This window comes from Barbus barbus, assembly GCF_936440315.1.
Source record: "Barbus barbus genome assembly, chromosome: 50".
Classification (NCBI taxonomy): domain Eukaryota; kingdom Metazoa; phylum Chordata; class Actinopteri; order Cypriniformes; family Cyprinidae; genus Barbus; species Barbus barbus.
Genome location: NC_136728.1, coordinates 1,090,990 through 1,116,800, shown reverse-complemented (window position 1 = coordinate 1,116,800; position 25,811 = coordinate 1,090,990).

The following is a 25,811-nucleotide window of genomic DNA, read 5'->3' as shown; positions in this document are numbered from 1 at the left end:
CATAAGCTTTACTGTTAAAATTGCAAAAAACTAATTTCTCTCACTGAGAAAGAAGCTTTTCAGCATCTGTGGCCTTTTTTTCTCTTCATTTGCACTAAACACAGCATTAGTGTTCTTAGAAGTTCTAAACAAGTGATTCCGTCCATTGAAGCTCTAAGATGAATTGCTCTGCAAAAAAACTATAACTCATGAAAATCTGTCTTCTGCTTTGCAAATAACATTTAATTTCATGAGAAATAAATATCTTTCATATCCTTAAACTTTACTGTTAAAATTGCAAAAAACAAATTTCTCTCACTGAGAAAGAAGCTTTTCAGCATCTGTGGCCTTTTTTTCTCTTCATTTGCGAAGTTGCACAAAACACAGCATTAGTGTTCTTAGAAGGTCTAAACAAGTGATTCTGTCAATTGAAGATCAAACATCACTTGCGCTGCAAAAAAACTCTAACTCATGAAAATCTGGCTTCTGCATTGCAAATAACATTTCATTTCATGAGAAAGAAAGTAACATGTTACATGTACTTATGCTTTACTGTTAAAATTGCAAAAAACAAATTTCTCTCACTGAGAAAGAAGCTTTTCAGCATCTGTGGCCTTTTTTTCTCTTCATTTGCGAAGTTGCACAAAATACAGCATTAGTGTTCTTAGAAGGTCTAAACAAGTGATTCTGTCAATTGAAGCTCAAACATCACTTGCGCTGCAAAAAAACTCTAACTCATGAAAATCTGGCTTCTGCATTGCAAATAACATTTCATTTCATGAGAAAGAAATGAAACATGTACTTATGCTTTACTGTTAAAATTGCAAAAAACAAATTTCTCTCACTGAGAAAGAAGCTTTTCAGCATCTATGGCCTTTTTTCTCTTCATTTGCACTAAACACAGCATGAGTGTTCTTAGAAGGTCTAAACAAGTGATTCTGTCAATTGAAGCTCAAACATCACTTGCTCTGCAAAAAACTCTAACTCATGAAAATCTGTATTCTGCATTGCAAATAACATTTCATTTCATGAGAAAGAAACATCTCTCGTGTACTTAAGGCTTGCTGTTAAAATTTTAAAAAACAACTTTCTCTCACTGAGAAAGAAGCTTTTCAGCATCTGTGGCCTTTTTTCTTCATTTGCACTAAACCCAGCAAAAGTGTTCTTAGAAGCTCTGAACAAGTGATTCTGTCCATTGAAGCTCAAACATGACTTTCTCTGCAAAAAAACTCTAACTCATGAAAATCTGGCTTCTGCATTGCAAATAACATTTCATTTCATGGGAAAGAAAGAAACATGTTACATGTACTTATGCTTTACTGTTAAAATTGCAAAAAAATAATTTCTCTCACTGAGAAAGAAGCTTTTCAACATCTGTGGCCTTTTTTTCTCTTCATTTGCACTAAACACAGCATTAGTGTTCTTAGAAGCTCTGAAGAAGTGATTCTGTCCATTGAAGCTCTAACATGACTTGCTCTGCCAAAAATCTCTAACTCATGAAAATCTGTATTCTGCATTGCAAATAACATTTCATTTCATGAGAAAGAAAGTAACATGTTACATGTACTTATGCTTTACTGTTAAAATTGCAAAAAACAAATTTCTCTCACTGAGAAAGAAGCTTTTCAGCATCTGTGGCCTTTTTTCTCTTCATTTGCACTAAACACAGCATGAGTGTTCTTAGAAGGTCTAAACAAGTGATTCTGTCAATTGAAGCTCAAACATCACTTGCTCTGCAAAAAACTCTAACTCATGAAAATCTGTATTCTGCATTGCAAATAACATTTCATTTCATGAGAACGAAACATCTCTCGTGTACTTAAGGTTTGCTGTTAAAATTGTAAAAAACAACTTTCTCTCACTGAGAAAGAAGCATTTCAGCATCTGTGGCCTTTTTTTCTTCATTTGCACTAAACCCAGCAAAAGTGTTCTTAGAAGCTCTGAACAAGTGATTCTGTCCATTGAAGCTCAAACATCACTTGCGCTGCAAAAAAACTCTAACTCATGAAAATCTGGCTTCTGCATTGCAAATAACATTTCATTTCATGAGAAAGAAATGAAACATGTACTTATGCTTTATTTTTAAAATTGCAAAAAACAAATTTCTCTCACTGAGAAAGAAGCTTTTCAGCATCTATGGCCTTTTTTCTCTTCATTTGCACTAAACACAGCATGAGTGTTCTTAGAAGGTCTAAACAAGTGATTCTGTCAATTGAAGCTCAAACATGACTTGCTCTGCAAAAAAACTCTAACTCATGAAAATCTGGCTTCTGCATTGCAAAAAACATTTCATTTCATGAGAAAGAAACATGTTACATGTACATAAGCTTTACTGTTAAAATTGCAAAAAACTAATTTCTCTCACTGAGAAAGAAGCTTTTCAGCATCTGTGGCCTTTTTTTCTCTTCATTTGCACTAAACACAGCAAAAGTGTTCTTAGAAGGTCTAAACAAGTGATTCTGTCCATTGAAGCTCTAAGATGACTTGCTCTGCAAAAAAACTATAACTCATGAAAATCTGTCTTCTGCTTTGCAAATAACATTTAATTTCATGAGAAATAAATATCTTTCATATCCTTAAACTTTACTGTTAAAATTGCAAAAAACAAATTTCACTGAGAAAGAAGCTTTTCAGCATCTGTGGCCTTTTTTTCTCTTCATTTGCGAAGTTGCACAAAACACAGCATTAGTGTTCTTAGAAGGTCTAAACAAGTGATTCTGTCAATTGAAGCTCAAACATCACTTGCGCTGCAAAAAAACTCTAACTCATGAAAATCTGGCTTCTGCATTGCAAATAACATTTCATTTCATGAGAAAGAAAGTAACATGTTACATGTACTTATGCTTTACTGTTAAAATTGCAAAAAACAAATTTCTCTCACTGAGAAAGAAGCTTTTCAGCATCTGTGGCCTTTTTTGCTTCATTTGCGAAGTTGCACAAAATACAGCATTAGTGTTCTTAGAAGGTCTAAACAAGTGATTCTGTCAATTGAAGCTCAAACATCACTTGCGCTGCAAAAAAACTCTAACTCATGAAAATCTGGCTTCTGCATTGCAAATAACATTTCATTTCATGAGAAATGAAACATGTACTAATGCTTTACTGTTAAAATTGCAAAAAACAAATTTCTCTCACTGAGAAAGAAGCATTTCAGCATCTGTGGCCTTTTTTCTTCATTTGCACTAAACCCAGCAAAAGTGTTCTTAGAAGCTCTGAACAAGTGATTCTGTCCATTGAAGCTCAAACATGACTTGCTCTGCAAAAAAACTCTAACTCATGAAAATCTGGCTTCTGCATTGCAAAAAACATTTCATTTCATGAGAACGAAACATGTTACATGTACTTAAGCTTTACTGTTAAAATTGTAAAAAACAACTTTCTCTCACTGAGAAAGAAGCATTTCAGCATCTGTGGCCTTTTTTTCTTCATTTGCACTAAACCCAGCAAAAGTGTTCTTAGAAGCTCTGAACAAGTGATTCTGTCCATTGAAGCTCAAACATGACTTGCTCTGCAAAAAAACTCTAACTCATGAAAATCTGGCTTCTGCATTGCAAAAAACATTTCATTTCATGAGAAAGAAACACGTTACATGTACATAAGCTTTACTGTTAAAATTGCAAAAAACTAATTTCTCTCACTGAGAAAGAAGCTTTTCAGCATCTGTGGCCTTTTTTTCTCTTCATTTGCACTAAACACAGCATTAGTGTTCTTAGAAGTTCTAAACAAGTGATTCCGTCCATTGAAGCTCTAAGATGAATTGCTCTGCAAAAAAACTATAACTCATGAAAATCTGTCTTCTGCTTTGCAAATAACATTTAATTTCATGAGAAATAAATATCTTTCATATCCTTAAACTTTACTGTTAAAATTGCAAAAAACAAATTTCTCTCACTGAGAAAGAAGCTTTTCAGCAGCTGTGGCCTTTTTTTCTCTTCATTTGCGAAGTTGCACAAAACACAGCATTAGTGTTCTTAGAAGGTCTAAACAAGTGATTCTGTCAATTGAAGCTCAAACATCACTTGCGCTGCAAAAAAACTCTAACTCATGAAAATCTGGCTTCTGCATTGCAAATAACATTTCATTTCATGAGAAAGAAAGTAACATGTTACATGTACTTATGCTTTACTGTTAAAATTGCAAAAAACAAATTTCTCTCACTGAGAAAGAAGCTTTTCAGCATCTGTGGCCTTTTTTTCTCTTCATTTGCGAAGTTGCACAAAATACAGCATTAGTGTTCTTAGAATGCTTCTGCAATGCTTCTGCATTGCAAATAACATTTCATTTCATGAGAAAGAAATGAAACATGTACTTATGCTTTACTGTTAAAATTGCAAAAAACAAATTTCTCTCACTGAGAAAGAAGCTTTTCAGCATCTATGGCCTTTTTTCTCTTCATTTGCACTAAACACAGCATGAGTGTTCTTAGAAGGTCTAAACAAGTGATTCTGTCAATTGAAGCTCAAACATCACTTGCTCTGCAAAAAACTCTAACTCATGAAAATCTGTATTCTGCATTGCAAATAACATTTCATTTCATGAGAACGAAACATCTCTCGTGTACTTAAGGCTTGCTGTTAAAATTTTAAAAAACAACTTTCTCTCACTGAGAAAGAAGCTTTTCAGCATCTGTGGCCTTTTTTCTTCATTTGCACTAAACCCAGCAAAAGTGTTCTTAGAAGCTCTGAACAAGTGATTCTGTCCATTGAAGCTCAAACATGACTTGCTCTGCAAAAGAACTCTAACTCATGAAAATCTGGCTTCTGCATTGCAAATAACATTTCATTTCATGGGAAAGAAAGAAACATGTTACATGTACTTATGCTTTACTGTTAAAATTGCAAAAAAATAATTTCTCTCACTGAGAAAGAAGCTTTTCAACATCTGTGGCCTTTTTTTCTCTTCATTTGCACTAAACACAGCATTAGTGTTCTTAGAAGCTCTGAAGAAGTGATTCTGTCCATTGAAGCTCTAACATGACTTGCTCTGCCAAAAATCTCTAACTCATGAAAATCTGTATTCTGCATTGCAAATAACATTTCATTTCATGAGAAAGAAAGTAACATGTTACATGTACTTATGCTTTACTGTTAAAATTGCAAAAAACAAATTTCTCTCACTGAGAAAGAAGCTTTTCAGCATCTGTGGCCTTTTTTCTCTTCATTTGCACTAAACACAGCATGAGTGTTCTTAGAAGGTCTAAACAAGTGATTCTGTCAATTGAAGCTCAAACATCACTTGCTCTGCAAAAAACTCTAACTCATGAAAATCTGTATTCTGCATTGCAAATAACATTTCATTTCATGAGAACGAAACATCTCTCGTGTACTTAAGGTTTGCTGTTAAAATTGTAAAAAACAACTTTCTCTCACTGAGAAAGAAGCTTTTCAGCATTTGTGGCCTTTTTTTCTCTTCATTTGCATTAAACACAGCATTAGTGTTCTTAGAAGCTCTGAACAAGTGATTCTGTCCATTGAAGCTCAAACATGACTTGCTCTGCCAAAAACCTCTAACTCATGAAAATCTGGCTTCTGCATTGCAAAAAACATTTCATTTCATGAGAACGAAACATCTCTCGTGTACTTAAGGTTTGCTGTTAAAATTGTAAAAAACAACTTTCTCTCACTGAGAAAGAAGCATTTCAGCATCTGTGGCCTTTTTTTCTTCATTTGCACTAAACCCAGCATTAGTGTTCTTAGAAGCTCTGAACAAGTGATTCTGTCCATTGAAGCTCAAACATGACTTGCTCTGCAAAAGAACTCTAACTCATGAAAATCTGGCTTCTGCATTGCAAATAACATTTCATTTCATGAGAAAGAAAGAAACATGTTACATGTACTTATGCTTTACTGTTAAAATTGCAAAAAAATAATTTCTCTCACTGAGAAAGAAGCTTTTCAACATCTGTGGCCTTTTTTTCTCTTCATTTGCACTAAACACAGCATTAGTGTTCTTAGAAGCTCTGAAGAAGTGATTCTGTCCATTGAAGCTCTAACATGACTTGCTCTGCCAAAAATCTCTAACTCATGAAAATCTGTATTCTGCATTGCAAATAACATTTCATTTCATGAGAAAGAAAGTAACATGTTACATGTACTTATGCTTTACTGTTAAAATTGCAAAAAACAAATTTCTCTCACTGAGAAAGAAGATTTTCAGCATCTGTGGCCTTTTTTCTCTTCATTTGCACTAAACACAGCATGAGTGTTCTTAGAAGGTCTAAACAAGTGATTCTGTCAATTGAAGCTCAAACATCACTTGCTCTGCAAAAAACCTCTAACTCATGAAAATCTGTATTCTGCATTGCAAATAACATTTCATTTCATGAGAACGAAACATCTCTCGTGTACTTAAGGTTTGCTGTTAAAATTGTAAAAAACAACTTTCTCTCACTGAGAAAGAAGCATTTCAGCATCTGTGGCCTTTTTTTCTTCATTTGCACTAAACCCAGCAAAAGTGTTCTTAGAAGCTCTGAACAAGTGATTCTGTCCATTGAAGCTCAAACATCACTTGCGCTGCAAAAAAACTCTAACTCATGAAAATCTGGCTTCTGCATTGCAAATAACATTTCATTTCATGAGAAAGAAATGAAACATGTACTTATGCTTTACTGTTAAAATTGCAAAAAACAAATTTCTCTCACTGAGAAAGAAGCTTTTCAGCATCTATGGCCTTTTTTCTCTTCATTTGCACTAAACACAGCATGAGTGTTCTTAGAAGGTCTAAACAAGTGATTCTGTCAATTGAAGCTCAAACATCACTTGCTCTGCAAAAAACTCTAACTCATGAAAATCTCTATTCTGCATTGCAAATAACATTTCATTTCATGAGAACGAAACATCTCTCGTGTACTTAAGGTTTGCTGTTAAAATTGTAAAAAACAACTTTCTCTCACTGAGAAAGAAGCATTTCAGCATCTGTGGCCTTTTTTCTTCATTTGCACTAAACCCAGCAAAAGTGTTCTTAGAAGCTCTGAACAAGTGATTCTGTCCATTGAAGCTCAAACATGACTTGCTCTGCAAAAAAACTCTAACTCATGAAAATCTGGCTTCTGCATTGCAAAAAACATTTCATTTCATGAGAAAGAAACATGTTACATGTACATAAGCTTTACTGTTAAAATTGCAAAAAACTAATTTCTCTCACTGAGAAAGAAGCTTTTCAGCATCTGTGGCCTTTTTTTCTCTTCATTTGCACTAAACACAGCAAAAGTGTTCTTAGAAGGTCTAAACAAGTGATTCTGTCCCTTGAAGCTCTAAGATGACTTGCTCTGCCAAAAATCTCTAACTCATGAAAATTTGTATTCTGCATTGCAAAAAACATTTCATTTCATGAGAACGAAACATCTCTCGTGTACTTAAGCTTTGCTGTTAAAATTGTAAAAAACAACTTTCTCTCACTGAGAAAGAAGCTTTTCAGCATCTGTGGCCTTTTTTTCTTCATTTGCACTAAACCCAGCATTAGTGTTCTTAGAAGCTCTGAACAAGTGATTCTGTCCATTGAAGCTCAAACATGATTTGCTCTGCAAAAAAACTCTAACTCGTGAAAATCTGGCTTCTGCATTGCAAATAACATTTCATTTCATGAGAACGAAACATCTCTCGTGTACTTAAGGTTTGCTGTTAAAATTGTAAAAAACAACTTTTTCTCACTGAGAAAGAAGCTTTTCAGCATCTGTGGCCTTTTTTTCTCTTCATTTGCATTAAACACAGCATTAGTGTTCTTAGAAGCTCTGAACAAGTGATTCTGTCCATTGAAGCTCAAACATGACTTGCTCTGCCAAAAACCTCTAACTCATGAAAATCTGGCTTCTGCATTGCAAAAAACATTTCATTTCATGAGAACGAAACATCTCTCGTGTACTTAAGGTTTGCTGTTAAAATTGTAAAAAACAACTTTCTCTCACTGAGAAAGAAGCATTTCAGCATCTGTGGCCTTTTTTTCTTCATTTGCACTAAACCCAGCAAAAGTGTTCTTAGAAGCTCTGAACAAGTGATTCTGTCCATTGAAGCTCAAACATGACTTGCTCTGCAAAAAAACTCTAACTCATGAAAATCTGGCTTCTGCATTGCAAAAAACATTTCATTTCATGAGAAAGAAACACGTTACATGTACATAAGCTTTACTGTTAAAATTGCAAAAAACTAATTTCTCTCACTGAGAAAGAAGCTTTTCAGCATCTGTGGCCTTTTTTTCTCTTCATTTGCACTAAACACAGCATTAGTGTTCTTAGAAGTTCTAAACAAGTGATTCCGTCCATTGAAGCTCTAAGATGACTTGCTCTGCAAAAAAACTATAACTCATGAAAATCTGTCTTCTGCTTTGCAAATAACATTTAATTTCATGAGAAATAAATATCTTTCATATCCTTAAACTTTACTGTTAAAATTGCAAAAAACAAATTTCTCTCACTGAGAAAGAAGCTTTTCAGCATCTGTGGCCTTTTTTTCTCTTCATTTGCGAAGTTGCACAAAACACAGCATTAGTGTTCTTAGAAGGTCTAAACAAGTGATTCTGTCAATTGAAGCTCAAACATCACTTGCGCTGCAAAAAAAACTCTAACTCATGAAAATCTGGCTTCTGCATTGCAAATAACATTTCATTTCATGAGAAAGAAATGAAACATGTACTTATGCTTTACTGTTAAAATTGCAAAAAACAAATTTCTCTCACTGAGAAAGAAGCTTTTCAGCATCTGTGGCCTTTTTTTCTTCATTTGCACTAAACCCAGCATTAGTGTTCTTAGAAGCTCTGAACAAGTGATTCTGTCCATTGAAGCTCAAACATGACTTGCTCTGCAAAAAAACTCTAACTCATGAAAATCTGGCTTCTGCATTGCAAATAACATTTCATTTCATGAGAAAGAAAGTAACATGTTACTTGTACTTATGCTTTACTGTTAAAATTGCAAAAAACAACTTTCTCTCACTGACAAAGAAGCTTTTCAGCATCTGTGGCCTTTTTTTCTCTTAATTTGCTAAGTTGCTCAAAATACAGCATTAGTGTTCTTAGAAGGTCTAAACAAGTGATTCTGTCAATTGAAGCTCAAACATCACTTGCGCTGCAAAAAAACTCTAACTCATGAAAATCTGGCTTCTGCATTGCAAATAACATTTCATTTCATGAGAAAGAAAGTAACATGTTACTTGTACTTATGCTTTACTGTTAAAATAGCAAAAAACAAATTTCTCTCACTGAGAAAGAAGATTTTCAGCATCTGTGGCCTTTTTTTCTCTTCATTTGCACTAAACACAGCATTAGTGTTCTTAGAAGTTCTAAACAAGTGATTCTGTCCATTGAAGCTCTAAGATGACTTGCTCTGCAAAAAAACTATAACTCATGAAAATCTGTCTTCTGCTTTGCAAATAACATTTAATTTCATGAGAAATAAATATCTTTCATATCCTTAAACTTTACTGTTAAAATTGCCAAAAAACAACTTTCTCTCACTGACAAAGAAGCTTTTCAGCATCTGTGGCCTTTTTTTCTCTTAATTTGCTAAGTTGCTCAAAACACAGCATTAGTGTTCTTAGAAGGTCTAAACAAGTGATTCTGTCAATTGAAGCTCAAACATCACTTGCGCTTCAAAAAAACTCTATCTCATGAAAATCTGGCTTCTGTATTGCAAATAACATTTCATTTCATGAGAACGAAACATCTCTTGTGTACTTAAGCGTTGCTGTTAAAATTGTAAAAAACAACTTTCTCTCACTGAGAAAGAAGCATTTCAGCATCTGTGGCCTTTTTTTCTTCATTTGCACTAAACCCAGCATTAGTGTTCTTAGAAGCTCTGAACAAGTGATTCTGTCCATTGAAGCTCAAACATGACTTGCTCTGCAAAAAAACTCTAACTCATGAAAATCTGGCTTCTGCATTGCAAAAAACATTTCATTTCATGAGAAAGAAACATGTTACATGTACTTAAGCTTTACTGTTAAAATTGCAAAAAACAAATTTCTCTCACTGAGAAAGAAGCTTTTCAGCAGCTGTGGCCCTTTTTTCTCTTCATTTGCATTAAACACAGCATTAGTGTTCTTAGAAGCTCTGAACAAGTGATTCTGTCCATTGAAGCTCAAACATGACTTGCTCTGCCAAAAACCTCTAACTCATGAAAATCTGGCTTCTGCATTGCAAAAAACATTTCATTTCATGAGAAATATCTTTCATATCCTTAAACTTTACTGTTAAAATAGCAAAAAACTAATTTCTCTCACTGAGAAAGAAGCTTTTCAGCATCTGTGGCCTTTTTTTCTCTTCATTTGCACTTAACACAGCATTAGTGTTCTTAGAAGTTCTGAACAAGTGATTCTGTCCATTGAAGCTCTAACATGACTTGCTCTGCCAAAAATCTCTAACTCATGAAAATCTGTATTCTGCATTGCAAATAACATTTCATTTCATGAGAACGAAACATCTCTCGTGTACTTAAGGTTTGCTGTTAAAATTTAAAAAAACAACTTTCTCTCACTGAGAAAGAAGCATTTCAGCATCTGTGGCCTTTTTTTCTTCATTTGCACTAAACCCAGCAAAAGTGTTCTTAGAAGCTCTGAACAAGTGATTCTGTCCATTGAAGCTCAAACATGACTTGCTCTGCAAAAAAACTCTAACTCATGAAAATCTGGCTTCTGCATTGCAAAAAACATTTAATTTCATGAGAAAGAAACACGTTACATGTACATAAGCTTTACTGTTAAAATTGCAAAAAACTAATTTCTCTCACTGAGAAAGAAGCTTTTCAGCATCTGTGGCCTTTTTTCTCTTCATTTGCACTAAACACAGCATTAGTGTTCTTAGAAGTTCTAAACAAGTGATTCCGTCCATTGAAGCTCTAAGATGACTTGCTCTGCAAAAAAACTATGTCATGAAAATCTGTCTTCTGCTTTGCAAATAACATTTAATTTCATGAGAAATAAATATCTTTCATATCCTTAAACTTTACTGTTAAAATTGCAAAAAACAAATTTCTCTCACTGAGAAAGATGCTTTTCAGCATCTGTGGCCTTTTTTTCTCTTCATTTGCGAAGTTGCACAAAACACAGTATTAGTGTTCTTAGAAGGTCTAAACAAGTGATTCTGTCCATTGAAGCTCTAAGATGACTTGCTCTGCAAAAAAACTCTAACTCATGAAAATCTGTCTTCTGCTTTGCAAATAACATTTCATTTCATGAGAAAGAAACATGTTACATGTACTTATGCTTTACTGTTCAAATTGCAAAAAACAAATTTCTCTCACTGAGAAAGAAGCTTTTCAGCATCTGTGGCCTTTTTTTCTCTTCATTTGCACTAAACACAGCATTAGTGTTCTTAGAAGGTCTAAACAAGTGATTCTGTCCATTGAAGCTCTAAGATGACTTGCTCTGCAAAAAAACTATAACTCATGAAAATCTGTCTTCTGCTTTGCAAATAACATTTAATTTCATGAGAAATAAATATCTTTCATATCCTTAAACTTTACTGTTAAAATTGCCAAAAAACAACTTTCTCTCACTGACAAAGAAGCTTTTCAGCATCTGTGGCCTTTTTTTCTCTTAATTTGCTAAGTTGCTCAAAACACAGCATTAGTGTTCTTAGAAGGTCTAAACAAGTGATTCTGTCAATTGAAGCTCAAACATCACTTGCGCTTCAAAAAAACTCTATCTCATGAAAATCTGGCTTCTGCATTGCAAATAACATTTCATTTCATGAGAACGAAACATCTCTTGTGTACTTAAGCGTTGCTGTTAAAATTGTAAAAAACAACTTTCTCTCACTGAGAAAGAAGCATTTCAGCATCTGTGGCCTTTTTTTCTTCATTTGCACTAAACCCAGCATTAGTGTTCTTAGAAGCTCTGAACAAGTGATTCTGTCCATTGAAGCTCAAACATGACTTGCTCTGCAAAAAAACTCTAACTCATGAAAATCTGGCTTCTGCATTGCAAAAAACATTTCATTTCATGAGAAAGAAACATGTTACATGTACTTAAGCTTTACTGTTAAAATTGCAAAAAACAAATTTCTCTCACTGAGAAAGAAGCTTTTCAGCAGCTGTGGCCCTTTTTTCTCTTCATTTGCATTAAACACAGCATTAGTGTTCTTAGAAGCTCTGAACAAGTGATTCTGTCCATTGAAGCTCAAACATGACTTGCTCTGCAAAAGAACTCTAACTCATGAAAATCTGGCTTCTGCATTGCAAATAACATTTCATTTCATGAGAAAGAAAGAAACATGTTACATGTACTTATGCTTTACTGTTAAAATTGCAAAAAAATAATTTCTCTCACTGAGAAAGAAGCTTTTCAACATCTGTGGCCTTTTTTTCTCTTCATTTGCACTAAACACAGCATTAGTGTTCTTAGAAGCTCTGAAGAAGTGATTCTGTCCATTGAAGCTCTAACATGACTTGCTCTGCAAAAAAACTCTAACTCATGAAAATCTGGCTTCTGCATTGCAAAAAACATTTCATTTCATGAGAAAGAAACACGTTACATGTACATAAGCTTTACTGTTAAAATTGCAAAAAACTAATTTCTCTCACTGAGAAAGAAGCTTTTCAGCATCTGTGGCCTTTTTTTCTCTTCATTTGCACTAAACACAGCATTAGTGTTCTTAGAAGTTCTAAACAAGTGATTCCGTCCATTGAAGCTCTAAGATGACTTGCTCTGCAAAAAAACTATAACTCATGAAAATCTGTCTTCTGCTTTGCAAATAACATTTAATTTCATGAGAAATAAATATCTTTCATATCCTTAAACTTTACTGTTAAAATTGCAAAAAACAAATTTCTCTCACTGAGAAAGAAGCTTTTCAGCATCTGTGGCCTTTTTTTCTCTTCATTTGCGAAGTTGCACAAAACACAGCATTAGTGTTCTTAGAAGGTCTAAACAAGTGATTCTGTCAATTGAAGCTCAAACATCACTTGCGCTGCAAAAAACTCTAACTCATGAAAATCTGGCTTCTGCATTGCAAATAACATTTCATTTCATGAGAAAGAAATGAAACATGTACTTATGCTTTACTGTTAAAATTGCAAAAAACAAATTTCTCTCACTGAGAAAGAAGCTTTTCAGCATCTGTGGCCTTTTTTTCTTCATTTGCACTAAACCCAGCATTAGTGTTCTTAGAAGCTCTGAACAAGTGATTCTGTCCATTGAAGCTCAAACATGACTTGCTCTGCAAAAAAACTCTAACTCATGAAAATCTGGCTTCTGCATTGCAAATAACATTTCATTTCATGAGAAAGAAAGTAACATGTTACTTGTACTTATGCTTTACTGTTAAAATTGCAAAAAACAACTTTCTCTCACTGACAAAGAAGCTTTTCAGCATCTGTGGCCTTTTTTTCTCTTAATTTGCTAAGTTGCTCAAAATACAGCATTAGTGTTCTTAGAAGGTCTAAACAAGTGATTCTGTCAATTGAAGCTCAAACATCACTTGCGCTGCAAAAAAACTCTAACTCATGAAAATCTGGCTTCTGCATTGCAAATAACATTTCATTTCATGAGAAAGAAAGTAACATGTTACTTGTACTTATGCTTTACTGTTAAAATTGCAAAAAACAAATTTCTCTCACTGAGAAAGAAGATTTTCAGCATCTGTGGCCGTTTTTTCTCTTCATTTGCATTAAACACAGCATTAGTGTTCTTAGAAGCTCTGAACAAGTGATTCTGTCAATTGAAGCTCAAACATGACTTGCTCTGCCAAAAATCTCTAACTCATGAAAATCTGTATTCTGCATTGCAAATAACATTTCATTTCATGAGAACGAAACATCTCTCGTGTACTTAAGCTTTGCTGTTAAAATTGTAAAAAACAACTTTCTCTCACTGAGAAAGAAGCTTTTCAGCATCTGTGGCCTTTTTTTCTTCATTTGCACTAAACCCAGCATTAGTGTTCTTAGAAGCTCTGAACAAGTGATCCTGTCCATTGAAGCTCAAACATGACTTGCTCTGCAAAAAAACTCTAACTCATGAAAATCTGGCTTCTGCATTGCAAATAACATTTCATTTCATGAGAAAGAAAGAAACATGTTACATGTACTTATGCTTTACTGTTAAAATTGAAAAAAACAAATTTCTGTCACTGAGAAAGAAGCTTTTCAGCATCTGTGGCCTTTTTTTCTCTTAATTTGCTAAGTTGCTCAAAACACAGCATTAGTGTTCTTAGAAGCTCTGAAGAAGTGATTCTGTCCATTGAAGCTCTAACATGACTTGCTCTGCCAAAAATCTCTAACTCATGAAAATCTGTATTCTGCATTGCAAATAACATTTCATTTCATGAGAACGAAACATCTCTCGTGTACTTAAGCTTTGCTTTAAAATTGTAAAAAACAACTTTCTCTCACTGAGAAAGAAGCATTTCAGCATCTGTGGCCTTTTTTTCTCTTCATTTGCACTAAACACAGCATTAGTGTTCTTAGAAGGTCTAAACAAGTGATTCTGTCCATTGAAGCTCTAAGATGACTTGCTCTGCAAAAAAACTATAACTCATGAAAATCTGTCTTCTGCTTTGCAAATAACATTTAATTTCATGAGAAATAAATATCTTTCATATCCTTAAACTTTACTGTTAAAATTGCCAAAAAACAACTTTCTCTCACTGACAAAGAAGCTTTTCAGCATCTGTGGCCTTTTTTTCTCTTAATTTGCTAAGTTGCTCAAAACACAGCATTAGTGTTCTTAGAAGGTCTAAACAAGTGATTCTGTCAATTGAAGCTCAAACATCACTTGCGCTTCAAAAAAACTCTATCTCATGAAAATCTGGCTGCTGTATTGCAAATAACATTTCATTTCATGAGAACGAAACATCTCTTGTGTACTTAAGCGTTGCTGTTAAAATTGTAAAAAACAACTTTCTCTCACTGAGAAAGAAGCATTTCAGCATCTGTGGCCTTTTTTTCTTCATTTGCACTAAACCCAGCATTAGTGTTCTTAGAAGCTCTGAACAAGTGATTCTGTCCATTGAAGCTCAAACATGACTTGCTCTGCAAAAAAACTCTAACTCATGAAAATCTGGCTTCTGCATTGCAAAAAAACATTTCATTTCATGAGAAAGAAACATGTTACATGTACTTAAGCTTTACTGTTAAAATTGCAAAAAACAAATTTCTCTCACTGAGAAAGAAGCTTTTCAGCAGCTGTGGCCCTTTTTTCTCTTCATTTGCATTAAACACAGCATTAGTGTTCTTAGAAGCTCTGAACAAGTGATTCTGTCCATTGAAGCTCAAACATGACTTGCTCTGCCAAAAACCTCTAACTCATGAAAATCTGGCTTCTGCATAGCAAAAAACATTTCATTTCATGAGAAATATCTTTCATATCCTTAAACTTTACTGTTAAAATAGCAAAAAACTAATTTCTCTCACTGAGAAAGAAGCTTTTCAGCATCTGTGGCCTTTTTTTCTCTTCATTTGCACTTAACACAGCATTAGTGTTCTTAGAAGTTCTGAACAAGTGATTCTGTCCATTGAAGCTCTAACATGACTTGCTCTGCCAAAAATCTCTAACTCATGAAAATCTGTATTCTGCATTGCAAATAACATTTCATTTCATGAGAACGAAACATCTCTCGTGTACTTAAGGTTTGCTGTTAAAATTGTAAAAAACAACTTTCTCTCACTGAGAAAGAAGCATTTCAGCATCTGTGGCCTTTTTTTCTTCATTTGCACTAAACCCAGCAAAAGTGTTCTTAGAAGCTCTGAACAAGTGATTCTGTCCATTGAAGCTCAAACATGACTTGCTCTGCAAAAAAACTCTAACTCATGAAAATCTGGCTTCTGCATTGCAAAAAACATTTAATTTCATGAGAAAGAAACACGTTACATGTACATAAGCTTTACTGTTAAAATTGCAAAAAACTAATTTCTCTCACTGAGAAAGAAGCTTTTCAGCATCTGTGGCCTTTTTTCTCTTCATTTGCACTAAACACAGCATTAGTGTTCTTAGAAGTTCTAAACAAGTGATTCCGTCCATTGAAGCTCTAAGATGACTTGCTCTGCAAAAAAACTATGTCATGAAAATCTGTCTTCTGTTTTGCAAATAACATTTAATTTCATGAGAAATAAATATCTTTCATATCCTTAAACTTTACTGTTAAAATTGCAAAAAACAAATTTCTCTCACTGAGAAAGATGCTTTTCAGCATCTGTGGCCTTTTTTTCTCTTCATTTGCGAAGTTGCACAAAACACAGTATTAGTGTTCTTAGAAGGTCTAAACAAGTGATTCTGTCCATTGAAGCTCTAAGATGACTTGCTCTGCAAAAAAACTCTAACTCATGAAAATCTGTCTTCTGCTTTGCAAATAACATTTCATTTCATGAGAAAGAAACATGTTACATGTACTTATGCTTTACTGTTCAAATTGCAAAAAACAAATTTCTCTCACTGAGAAAGAAGCTTTTCAGCATCTGTGGCCTTTTTTTCTCTTCATTTGCACTAAACACAGCATTAGTGTTCTTAGAAGGTCTAAACAAGTGATTCTGTCCATTGAAGCTCTAAGATGACTTGCTCTGCAAAAAAACTATAACTCATGAAAATCTGTCTTCTGCTTTGCAAATAACATTTAATTTCATGAGAAATAAATATCTTTCATATCCTTAAACTTTACTGTTAAAATTGCCAAAAAACAACTTTCTCTCACTGACAAAGAAGCTTTTCAGCATCTGTGGCCTTTTTTTCTCTTAATTTGCTAAGTTGCTCAAAACACAGCATTAGTGTTCTTAGAAGGTCTAAACAAGTGATTCTGTCAATTGAAGCTCAAACATCACTTGCGCTTCAAAAAAACTCTATCTCATGAAAATCTGGCTTCTGCATTGCAAATAACATTTCATTTCATGAGAACGAAACATCTCTTGTGTACTTAAGCGTTGCTGTTAAAATTGTAAAAAACAACTTTCTCTCACTGAGAAAGAAGCATTTCAGCATCTGTGGCCTTTTTTTCTTCATTTGCACTAAACCCAGCATTAGTGTTCTTAGAAGCTCTGAACAAGTGATTCTGTCCATTGAAGCTCAAACATGACTTGCTCTGCAAAAAAACTCTAACTCATGAAAATCTGGCTTCTGCATTGCAAAAAACATTTCATTTCATGAGAAAGAAACATGTTACATGTACTTAAGCTTTACTGTTAAAATTGCAAAAAACAAATTTCTCTCACTGAGAAAGAAGCTTTTCAGCAGCTGTGGCCCTTTTTTCTCTTCATTTGCATTAAACACAGCATTAGTGTTCTTAGAAGCTCTGAACAAGTGATTCTGTCCATTGAAGCTCAAACATGACTTGCTCTGCCAAAAACCTCTAACTCATGAAAATCTGGCTTCTGCATTGCAAAAAACATTTCATTTCATGAGAAATATCTTTCATATCCTTAAACTTTACTGTTAAAATAGCAAAAAACTAATTTCTCTCACTGAGAAAGAAGCTTTTCAGCATCTGTGGCCTTTTTTTCTCTTCATTTGCACTTAACACAGCATTAGTGTTCTTAGAAGTTCTGAACAAGTGATTCTGTCCATTGAAGCTCTAACATGACTTGCTCTGCCAAAAATCTCTAACTCATGAAAATCTGTATTCTGCATTGCAAATAACATTTCATTTCATGAGAACGAAACATCTCTCGTGTACTTAAGGTTTGCTGTTAAAATTGTAAAAAACAACTTTCTCTCACTGAGAAAGAAGCATTTCAGCATCTGTGGCCTTTTTTTCTTCATTTGCACTAAACCCAGCAAAAGTGTTCTTAGAAGCTCTGAACAAGTGATTCTGTCCATTGAAGCTCAAACATGACTTGCTCTGCAAAAAAACTCTAACTCATGAAAATCTGGCTTCTGCATTGCAAAAAACATTTAATTTCATGAGAAAGAAACACGTTACATGTACATAAGCTTTACTGTTAAAATTGCAAAAAACTAATTTCTCTCACTGAGAAAGAAGCTTTTCAGCATCTGTGGCCTTTTTTCTCTTCATTTGCACTAAACACAGCATTAGTGTTCTTAGAAGTTCTAAACAAGTGATTCCGTCCATTGAAGCTCTAAGATGACTTGCTCTGCAAAAAAACTATGTCATGAAAATCTGTCTTCTGCTTTGCAAATAACATTTAATTTCATGAGAAATAAATATCTTTCATATCCTTAAACTTTACTGTTAAAATTGCAAAAAACAAATTTCTCTCACTGAGAAAGAAGCTTTTCAGCATCTGTGGCCTTTTTTTCTCTTCATTTGCGAAGTTGCACAAAACACAGTATTAGTGTTCTTAGAAGGTCTAAACAAGTGATTCTGTCAATTGAAGCTCAAACATCACTTATGCTGCAAAAAAACTCTAACTCATGAAAATCTGGCTTCTGCATTGCAAATACCATTTCATTTCATGAGAAAGAAAGTAACATGTTACATGTACTTATGCTTTACTGTTAAAATTGCAAAAAACAAATTTCTCTCACTGAGAAAGAAGCTTTACAGCATCTTTGGCCTTTTTTTCTCTTCATTTGCGAAGTTGCACAAAATACAGCATTAGTGTTCTTAGAAGGTCTAAACAAGTGATTCTGTCAATTGAAGCTCAAACATCACTTGCGCTGCAAAAAAACTCTAACTCATGAAAATCTGGCTTCTGCATTGCAAATAACATTTCATTTCATGAGAAAGAAATGAAACATGTACTTATGCTTTACTGTTAAAATTGCAAAAAACAAATTTCTCTCACTGAGAAAGAAGCTTTTCAGCATCTGTGGCCTTTTTTCTCTTCATTTGCACTAAACACAGCATGAGTGTTCTTAGAAGGTCTAAACAAGTGATTCTGTCAATTGAAGCTCAAACATCACTTGCGCTGCAAAAAAACTCTAACTCATGAAAATCTGGCTTCTGCATTGCAAATAACATTTCATTTCATGAGAAAGAAATGAAACATGTACTTATGCTTTACTGTTAAAATTGCAAAAAACAAATTTCTCTCACTGAGAAAGAAGCTTTTCAGCATCTGTGGCCTTTTTTCTCTTCATTTGCACTAAACACAGCATGAGTGTTCTTAGAAGGTCTAAACAAGTGATTCTGTCAATTGAAGCTCAAACATGACTTGCTCTGCAAAAAAACTCTAACTCATGAAAATCTGGCTTCTGCATTCCAAATAACATTTCATTTCATGAGAAAGAAAGAAACGTTACATGTACTTATGCTTTACTGTTAAAATTGCAAAAAACTAATTTCTCTCACTGAGAAAGAAGCTTTTCAACATCTGTGGCCTTTTTTTCTCTTCATTTGCACTAAACACAGCATTAGTGTTCTTAGAAGCTCTGAAGAAGTGATTCTGTCCATTGAAGCTCTAACATGACTTGCTCTGCCAAAAATCTCTAACTCATGAAAATCTGTATTCTGCATTGCAAATAACATTTCATTTCATGAGAAAGAAACATCTCTCGTGTACTTAAGGTTTGCTGTTAAAATTGTAAAAAACAACTTTCTCTCACTGAGAAAGAAGCATTTCAGCATCTGTGGCCTTTTTTTCTTCATTTGCACTAAACCCAGCAAAAGTGTTCTTAGAAGCTCTGAACAAGTGATTCTGTCCATTGAAGCTCAAACATCACTTGCTCTGCAAAAAACTCTAACTCATGAAAATCTGTATTCTGCATTGCAAATAACATTTCATTTCATGAGAAAGAAACATGTTACATGTACTTAAGCTTTACTGTTAAAATTGCAAAAAACAAATTTCTCTCACTGAGAAAGAAGCATTTCAGCATCTGTGGCCTTTTTTTCTTCATTTGCACTAAACCCAGCAAAAGTGTTCTTAGAAGCTCTGAACAAGTGATTCTGTCCATTGAAGCTCAAACATCACTTGCGCTGCAAAAAAACTCTAACTCATGAAAATCTGGCTTCTGCATTGCAAATAACATTTCATTTCATGAGAAAGAAAGTAACATGTTACTTGTACTTATGCTTTACTGTTAAAATTGCAAAAAACAAATTTCTCTCACTGAGAAAGAAGATTTTCAGCATCTGTGGCCGTTTTTTCTCTTCATTTGCATTAAACACAGCATTAGTGTTCTTAGAAGCTCTGAACAAGTGATTCTGTCAATTGAAGCTCAAACATGACTTGCTCTGCCAAAAATCTCTAACTCATGAAAATCTGTATTCTGCATTGCAAATAACATTTCATTTCATGAGAACGAAACATCTCTCGTGTACTTAAGCTTTGCTGTTAAAATTGTAAAAAACAACTTTCTCTCACTGAGAAAGAAGCTTTTCAGCATCTGTGGCCTTTTTTTCTTCATTTGCACTAAACCCAGCATTAGTGTTCTTAGAAGCTCTGAACAAGTGATCCTGTCCATTGAAGCTCAAACATGACTTGCTCTGCAAAAAAACTCTAACTCATGAAAATCTGGCTTCTGCATTGCAAATAACATTTCATTTCATGAGAAAGAAAGAAACATGTTACATGTACTTATGCTTTACTGTTAAAATTGAAAAAAACAAATTTCTGTCACTGAGAAAGAAGCTTTTCAGCATCTGTGGCCTTTTTTTCTCTTAATTTGCTAAGTTGCTCAAAACACAGCATTAGTGTTCTTAGAAGCTCTGAAGAAGTGATTCTGTCCATTGAAGCTCTAACATGACTTGCTCTGCCAAAAATCTCTAACTCATGAAAATCTGGCTTCTGCATTGCAAAAAACATTTAATTTCATGAGAAAGAAACACGTTACATGTACATAAGCTTTACTGTTAAAATTGCAAAAAACTAATTTCTCTCACTGAGAAAGAAGCTTTTCAGCATCTGTGGCCTTTTTTCTCTTCATTTGCACTAAACACAGCATTAGTGTTCTTAGAAGTTCTAAACAAGTGATTCCGTCCATTGAAGCTCTAAGATGACTTGCTCTGCAAAAAAACTATGTCATGAAAATCTGTCTTCTGCTTTGCAAATAACATTTAATTTCATGAGAAATAAATATCTTTCATATCCTTAAACTTTACTGTTAAAATTGCAAAAAACAAATTTCTCTCACTGAGAAAGAAGCTTTTCAGCATCTGTGGCCTTTTTTTCTCTTCATTTGCGAAGTTGCACAAAACACAGTATTAGTGTTCTTAGAAGGTCTAAACAAGTGATTCTGTCAATTGAAGCTCAAACATCACTTATGCTGCAAAAAAACTCTAACTCATGAAAATCTGGCTTCTGCATTGCAAATACCATTTCATTTCATGAGAAAGAAAGTAACATGTTACATGTACTTAAGCTTTGCTTTAAAATTGTAAAAAACAACTTTCTCTCACTGAGAAAGAAGCATTTCAGCATCTGTGGCCTTTTATACTTCATTTGCACTAAACCCAGTATTAGTGTTCTTAGAAGGTCTGAACAAGTGATTCTGTCCATTGAAGCTCTAAGATGACTTGCTCTGCAAAAAAACTCTAACTCATGAAAATCTGTCTTCTGCTTTGCAAATAACATTTCATTTCATGAGAAAGAAACATGTTACATGTACTTATGCTTTACTGTTCAAATTGCAAAAAACAAATTTCTCTCACTGAGAAAGAAGCTTTTCAGCATCTGTGGCCTTTTTTTCTCTTCATTTGCACTAAACACAGCATTAGTGTTCTTAGAAGGTCTAAACAAGTGATTCTGTCCATTGAAGCTCTAAGATGACTTGCTCTGCAAAAAAACTATAACTCATGAAAATCTGTCTTCTGCTTTGCAAATAACATTTAATTTCATGAGAAATAAATATCTTTCATATCCTTAAACTTTACTGTTAAAATTGCCAAAAAACAACTTTCTCTCACTGACAAAGAAGCTTTTCAGCATCTGTGGCCTTTTTTTCTCTTAATTTGCTAAGTTGCTCAAAACACAGCATTAGTGTTCTTAGAAGGTCTAAACAAGTGATTCTGTCAATTGAAGCTCAAACATCACTTGCGCTTCAAAAAAACTCTATCTCATGAAAATCTGGCTTCTGCATTGCAAATAACATTTCATTTCATGAGAACGAAACATCTCTTGTGTACTTAAGCGTTGCTGTTAAAATTGTAAAAAACAACTTTCTCTCACTGAGAAAGAAGCATTTCAGCATCTGTGGCCTTTTTTTCTTCATTTGCACTAAACCCAGCATTAGTGTTCTTAGAAGCTCTGAACAAGTGATTCTGTCCATTGAAGCTCAAACATGACTTGCTCTGCAAAAAAACTCTAACTCATGAAAATCTGGCTTCTGCATTGCAAAAAACATTTCATTTCATGAGAAAGAAACATGTTACATGCACTTAAGCTTTACTGTTAAAATTGCAAAAAACAAATTTCTCTCACTGAGAAAGAAGCTTTTCAGCAGCTGTGGCCCTTTTTTCTCTTCATTTGCATTAAACACAGCATTAGTGTTCTTAGAAGCTCTGAACAAGTGATTCTGTCCATTGAAGCTCAAACATGACTTGCTCTGCCAAAAACCTCTAACTCATGAAAATCTGGCTTCTGCATTGCAAAAAACATTTCATTTCATGAGAAATATCTTTCATATCCTTAAACTTTACTGTTAAAATAGCAAAAAACTAATTTCTCTCACTGAGAAAGAAGCTTTTCAGCATCTGTGGCCTTTTTTTTCTCTTCATTTGCACTTAACACAGCATTAGTGTTCTTAGAAGTTCTGAACAAGTGATTCTGTCCATTGAAGCTCTAACATGACTTGCTCTGCCAAAAATCTCTAACTCATGAAAATCTGGCTTCTGCATTGCAAAAAACATTTAATTTCATGAGAAAGAAACACGTTACATGTACATAAGCTTTACTGTTAAAATTGCAAAAAACTAATTTCTCTCACTGAGAAAGAAGCTTTTCAGCATCTGTGGCCTTTTTTCTCTTCATTTGCACTAAACACAGCATTAGTGTTCTTAGAAGTTCTAAACAAGTGATTCCGTCCATTGAAGCTCTAAGATGACTTGCTCTGCAAAAAAACTATGTCATGAAAATCTGTCTTCTGCTTTGCAAATAACATTTAATTTCATGAGAAATAAATATCTTTCATATCCTTAAACTTTACTGTTAAAATTGCAAAAAACAAATTTCTCTCACTGAGAAAGAAGCTTTTCAGCATCTGTGGCCTTTTTTTCTCTTCATTTGCGAAGTTGCACAAAACACAGTATTAGTGTTCTTAGAAGGTCTAAACAAGTGATTCTGTCAATTGAAGCTCAAACATCACTTATGCTGCAAAAAAACTCTAACTCATGAAAATCTGGCTTCTGCATTGCAAATACCATTTCATTTCATGAGAAAGAAAGTAACATGTTACATGTACTTATGCTTTACTGTTAAAATTGCAAAAAACAAATTTCTCTCACTGAGAAAGAAGCTTTACAGCATCTTTGGCCTTTTTTTCTCTTCATTTGCGAAGTTGCACAAAATACAGCATTAGTGTTCTTAGAAGGTCTAAACAAGTGATTCTGTCAATTGAAGCTCAAACATCACTTGCGCTGCAAAAAAACTCTAACTCATGAAAATCTGGCTTCTGCATTGCAAATAACATTTCATTTCATGAGAAAGAAATGAAACATATACTTATGCTTTACTGTTAAAATTGCAAAAAACAAATTTCTCTCACTGAGAAAGAAGCTTTTCAGCATCTTTGGCCTTTTTTCTCTTCATTTGCACTAAACACAGCATGAGTGTTCTTAGAAGGTCTAAACAAGTGATTCTGTCAATTGAAGCTCAAACATCACTTGCTCTGCAAAAAACTCTAACTCATGAAAATCTGTATTCTGCATTGCAAATAACATTTCATTTCATGAGAACGAAACATCTCTCGTGTACTTAAGCTTTGCTGTTAAAATTGTAAAAAACAACTTTCTCTCACTGAGAAAGAAGCTTTTCAGCATCTGTGGCCTTTTTTTCTTCATTTGCACTAAACCCAGCATTAGTGTTCTTAGAAGCTCTGAACAAGTGATTCTGTCCATTGAAGCTCAAACATGACTTGCTCTGCAAAAACACTCTAACTCATGAAAATCTGGCTTCTGCATTGCAAATAACATTTCATTTCATGAGAAAGAAAGAAACGTTACATGTACTTATGCTTTACTGTTAAAATTGCAAAAAACTAATTTCTCTCACTGAGAAAGAAGCTTTTCAACATCTGTGGCCTTTTTTTCTCTTCATTTGCACTAAACACAGCATTAGTGTTCTTAGAAGCTCTGAAGAAGTGATTCTGTCCATTGAAGCTCTAACATGACTTGCTCTGCCAAAAATCTCTAACTCATGAAAATCTGTATTCTGCATTGCAAATAACATTTCATTTCATGAGAAAGAAAGTAACATGTTACATGTACTTATGCTTTACTGTTAAAATTGCAAAAAACAAATTTCTCTCACTGAGAAAGAAGCTTTTCAGCATCTGTGGCCTTTTTTCTCTTCATTTGCACTAAACACAGCATGAGTGTTCTTAGAAGGTCTAAACAAGTGATTCTGTCAATTGAAGCATAAACATCACTTGCTCTGCAAAAAACTCTAACTCATGAAAATCTGTATTCTGCATTGCAAATAACATTTCATTTCATGAGAACGAAACATCTCTCGTGTACTTAAGGTTTGCTGTTAAAATTGTAAAAAACAACTTTCTCTCACTGAGAAAGAAGCATTTCAGCATCTGTGGCCTTTTTTTCTTCATTTGCACTAAACCCAGCAAAAGTGTTCTTAGAAGCTCTGAACAAGTGATTCTGTCCATTGAAGCTCAAACATCACTTGCTCTGCAAAAAACTCTAACTCATGAAAATCTGTATTCTGCATTGCAAATAACATTTCATTTCATGAGAAAGTAACATGTTACTTGTACTTATGCTTTACTGTTAAAATTGCAAAAAACAAATTTCTCTCACTGAGAAAGAAGATTTTCAGCATCTGTGGCCGTTTTTTCTCTTCATTTGCATTAAACACAGCATTAGTGTTCTTAGAAGCTCTGAACAAGTGATTCTGTCAATTGAAGCTCAAACATGACTTGCTCTGCCAAAAATCTCTAACTCATGAAAATCTGTATTCTGCATTGCAAATAACATTTCATTTCATGAGAACGAAACATCTCTCGTGTACTTAAGCTTTGCTGTTAAAATTGTAAAAAACAACTTTCTCTCACTGAGAAAGAAGCTTTTCAGCATCTGTGGCCTTTTTTTCTTCATTTGCACTAAACCCAGCATTAGTGTTCTTAGAAGCTCTGAACAAGTGATCCTGTCCATTGAAGCTCAAACATGACTTGCTCTGCAAAAAAACTCTAACTCATGAAAATCTGGCTTCTGCATTGCAAATAACATTTCATTTCATGAGAAAGAAAGAAACATGTTACATGTACTTATGCTTTACTGTTAAAATTGAAAAAAACTAATTTCTGTCACTGAGAAAGAAGCTTTTCAGCATCTGTGGCCTTTTTTTCTCTTAATTTGCTAAGTTGCTCAAAACACAGCATTAGTGTTCTTAGAAGCTCTGAAGAAGTGATTCTGTCCATTGAAGCTCTAACATGACTTGCTCTGCCAAAAATCTCTAACTCATGAAAATCTGTATTCTGCATTGCAAATAACATTTCATTTCATGAGAACGAAACATCTCTCGTGTACTTAAGCTTTGCTTTAAAATTGTAAAAAACAACTTTCTCTCACTGAGAAAGAAGCATTTCAGCATCTGTGGCCTTTTTTTCTCTTCATTTGCACTAAACACAGCATTAGTGTTCTTAGAAGGTCTAAACAAGTGATTCTGTCCATTGAAGCTCTAAGATGACTTGCTCTGCAAAAAAACTATAACTCATGAAAATCTGTCTTCTGCTTTGCAAATAACATTTAATTTCATGAGAAATAAATATCTTTCATATCCTTAAACTTTACTGTTAAAATTGCCAAAAAACAACTTTCTCTCACTGACAAAGAAGCTTTTCAGCATC